Source organism: Leptopilina heterotoma, unplaced genomic scaffold, assembly GCF_015476425.1.
Source record: "Leptopilina heterotoma isolate Lh14 unplaced genomic scaffold, ASM1547642v1 Lhet_47, whole genome shotgun sequence".
In the NCBI taxonomy this organism is placed as follows: domain Eukaryota; kingdom Metazoa; phylum Arthropoda; class Insecta; order Hymenoptera; family Figitidae; genus Leptopilina; species Leptopilina heterotoma.
In genome coordinates this window covers 2,089,393-2,093,931 of record NW_025111098.1, presented here as the reverse complement: position 1 = coordinate 2,093,931, position 4,539 = coordinate 2,089,393, and the positions used below count along the sequence as shown (strand labels likewise).

Below are 4,539 nucleotides of genomic sequence, written 5' to 3'. Positions count from 1 at the left end.
TTTCTATACCTTTTAATGCAGATGTTTTAGAAACAATAACCATAAATTAAATACCAGAAATTTAATTAATCATATGAATTATTTTATTGTTCGAGCACGGATTCTACTACTTTTCCTACGTTTTTTCCAATCAACTGTCATAAATCGTACCATGCAAACGGTAAAATAAACATTTCGATTTGCATTCAGCGACAGACAATAAATAATTTATTGATTATGCCTAACATTTTTAATTCGACTTTTAAAATGTTTCTAAGTAAACTTCAAATCTGATAGTAGATGTGTATTTATGTACTCCAAAAACTTATTAAAAAAGTGTCGTTTAATTTTTGTTTTTACGTTTTGGATTTTTTATTAACGATACTATTGTCGGTTTATGTTTTTAAAGTTATTCTTATATGGAATAATATATAAAAAGGTAATTTGAAAAAATACTCAATCATATCTGTCATATCCCCATGAATAAGTGGAAGGGAATAAATTTTTACCGCGTGCGCATTCGCCGTATTAAATTATGAAAAGCTAACATCAGATTTGTAATCAGTGACCCAGAAAACCCTCGCATAACTAGTTTCTAGCCAATCCGATCAATTTTTAAAACTTTTCCGCCATATTGCAGTTTGGAGAACTAATCTAAGAATTCATTTTGTCGCCTTCACATTGCGATTAGAACATTTGTTTTTTTAATGTTTAAAGAAATTTAACCACAGATGATGTTGTTTAAAATATCATCATCTGAAAAGTACTCTCAACAAATTTAATGCTTACTTTTTCTGTAATAATATCTTTAATTCTTTTTTCGAAATTTACAGTTTGAATTACAGATTAATTACTGATTATTTTGGTTTCTCAATATTATAATTATGATTTACCATTTTGTTTCAAAGTGTGTTCTTTTATACTATAATAATTTCATTCTCTACTGTTATTGAAAAAATGAATATCCATTGGTTTGTAATTGAAAAATACAGACGTAGTTATTCAAAATTCATTACTGTTATTGAAAATTTAATATTATTTGAAAAGATAAATGTTAGAGAAAGAGACTTGCAAAGAATTTTTCAGCAATGGTAATTTTTAAGTGAATCTTTCTTCTTGAATGCACATGTTGATATTTTAATGGGAGACCAAATGTTTCAAATTTGGAATAATGCTCATGCAGAAATGGCAGATGAAGTCAGGAAATATTTCTAATTTCTTAGCAAGAATTTTACATTCAACCAGAAACAAAATTTGTCAAAAGCGGTCAAAAAGAATGTAGAGAAACTAGAAAAAAAAATATTGGATGAAGCCGAATTAATGACCGATGTTGTTAAAATTAAAATGTTAAACAACACACTTATGTTTACTCTTTTCGTAGAACATTTTCAAGAGAACCAGGTACTATTGTTCCAAGTGCAAGTTTTTGATGTAAGTTAAAAATTTAATTATTTATAAATAAAGTGTTATATTTATTAAAGGATAATTTGACTAAAACTTATTGTTATCCAGAAAGAATATTTGATTTTATTGGTAATACAGTTTTTATTAATTTAATATACAAAAATATTTCTGTTTTTTCAGATTTCAGAAGAGGATTCTGTAATAAAAAGTAAAATAGGACCAACATCCACTTTATTTGTTAAAGGCGAAAATTTATATAATGAACGAAGTCAATGTTACGTATACATAAAAAATCAAAATTTGATTGAATCAAAGGATGTTAGAAGGAATCTTCATATTGTTTAACTCCTATTACTGCTTTGGATATTCATATCGATTTGTCAAAGAAACTTTAATTTATTCAAAGGTAATTCAATTTTTTATATTACTGTTTATATAATAATCTTATAAATATTTTAAAACATATATAAAATTTAAATTTGGTTTCAGAATCATGCTAAAAATAAATCCGAAGGAAGAAGGAGATAAAAAAAGCTGCTGGAGCTAAAAGGAGAATGACAAACTTTGAGATGGCAGTAAAAAAATTAGGAGAAGAACTGAACAATTTTACAAATAAGTTTGGGTGTAGTTCAATTAAGAGATAAAGACATTTTTTGAAACTTGATCACTTTTATTTCATGTAGTTTAAAATGCAATAATAAACTAAATACATTATAAATTATATATGCATTTTAATTTCAAATTATTTCTATCTGAATTTTCAATTAAGTATATTATTTTTTAATTTAAATTTTAATTAATTTAATTACAGTTGTTATTAAATATTCAACTTTAATGTTATTGAAAATTCAAACGTAAAGAGGATCGTAAAGAGGATACAAAATGTTTATGCAATGAACATCTGAATTTATAGTAAATAATTTATTTTCTTTAATGAATTTTTATATTTTAAGCAATCGTCAAAAAACAATAAAAAAAAAAATAAATAAATAAAAAATAAAAAAAAATAAAAAAAAATAAATAAATAAAAAAAAATAAAAAAATAAAAAATAAATAAAAAAAAAAAAATAAATAAATAAATAAATAAAAATAAAAAAAAATAAATAAATAAATAAATAATAAAAATAATAATAATAAATAAATTAAAATTTTAATGTTTATAATGTTAATTTTTTGTTTATTTTGACTAAGTTAAACACCAATTATTTAACACAAAATAAAGGATGTTTTCAGAAAAAGATAATATTTTATTCAGAAGAAGATGAAATAAAAAATATATTGTTTGCAAGAGAAAAATGACTCGTATAAAAATAAATCTCAGAGAGTATTCAAATAGTAAATAAACTGAGTTCAAAATAAATAGTGTACTACTTATGCAGTTTACATGTGCAGCAAAAATAAACGACCCATATGAAGCAATATTCTGTTGCTTATCAATAATATTTAATTTTCTACACAACAAAAATGAACTTCAGTTTTGTCTCCGAACATTGGTGTTAAATTATTGTGTCCAATATTATAAGGATTGAAAGTTTGTAATATTATAAATAATGCGCAATAAAAGCAATGTAATAGTACAACGCACGAGTTTAAATACGTGAAACGCTTACGCACTTGCAGCATTCGAGAGCAGCTATAATACACATATTGAAGCTATCACTTCGTAACGACGAGGTGAAGTTCATTGCCTTCACGCAACAAGCAGCAACGTGTTGTTTATCAGTGTGGAGGAAGTGTATACTCACATATGTGTGTGATTCATGACTGCATGTATATACACTTCTTGAAAAGTACTTTAGCTTCGCGATCAAGAGCATTTGCAAAGTTCGTAAATAAACGAGTCACGTGTCGCCTGAAGACGTCAAAATGTGAAACGCATGTTATAAGTTTTCTTTAAATCAATATAATTTTTAGATTTGTACATTTATTTCTATAAACATGTGTTTCTTATGAACATACAATTTCTAAAATGAAATAAGCTGCGATATTTTGCACATTACTTTATACATTATCAGGAATTATTTAATTTGTGTTTGTACTTATAGAATTTTGGAAAAGGAAAATATAACAAATACTTTCTATTAAAATAAATTTTGAAAAATGTTATATTCTTAACCCATTTCGTCCGAGAAGTCCTCCTTTTTTCCTTTACATTTTGTACTTACCATATTCAAAGACAGCTTGGTAAAAAAAATTTTACACCTGGTGTTTCTTATGTATTTTTTAGTCTTTTTTCAAAATCTACAAGAAAATTTAATTTTTGACTCAAGGATTAAAAATTATGATCGTTTAAACAAAAAGACACCAAATTTTTGGGTCTTTTAGCATTAAAACTATATTTTCGATTGAAAATCGCTTTTATGATAAAATTTTATCACTATGACTGATTTAAGAATATTTAAAACAATTTTTATAAACAAATACTGTTTTCTTCCACCGATTTTTTTTACTGTTTTCTTAATAAATCTTTGAAATAAAAATTATTGACCACAATTAATAAACAACTTTATAAGCAATTATTTTAAACAAATTTCAAATTAGCAACAAGTAAATGTGTAAAGATTTCATTTTTTCTTTTACTATTTTTTTCAGAGGATCAATGAATCTCGAAACTTAAATTTATTTAATTCTTAACACCGAATTTAGAGTTAAAATAACACGCAACGACATTTATACCCCTCATATTAGGTGGCCCTACAATCTATGTCGTTTAACATTAGCATAATTATTGTTAATATGTACATTGTTTACAATAACTGTTTATAGCATTAAAGGTGAAAGAAGTTAACAATTTTTCAAAATCAATTTCACAAATAAATCTCTTAAATAAGCTCATGGGTTTCATATATATGTATCGACAGCACAGCTGCCCTAATACAGAATATTTTCGAAATTAATTAATAATTTCAAAATTATCAAAGAACTCAGAAAAAAACGTTAAAATTGTTAACTTCTTTCACCATTAATATTTAATTACCGAATGATAAATTCATTTCCTTTAATTGTTTATAGCATTATTAAAAAATATTAATATAGGTAAATTAAAGTTTAAAGATTCATTAATCTTATAGAAAAAAATATTAAAAGAAAAAACGAAATTTTGACATGTTTACTTGCTGCTAATTTTGAATTTGTTTATAACAATTGTCTATAAAG

At 24.3% G+C, this 4,539-nt stretch overlaps 1 long non-coding RNA gene across 1 annotated transcript; it reads left to right on the top strand.

Moving 5' to 3' along the window:
- The first annotated feature begins 1,132 nt into the window (after window positions 1–1,132).
- LOC122507377 lies at window positions 1,133–2,005 on the top strand. Its single transcript, XR_006302116.1, has 3 exons — window positions 1,133–1,410; window positions 1,564–1,789; window positions 1,873–2,005. It is a non-coding gene; the product is annotated as an uncharacterized LOC122507377 (long non-coding RNA).
- Window positions 2,006–4,539: the final 2,534 nt, after the last annotated feature.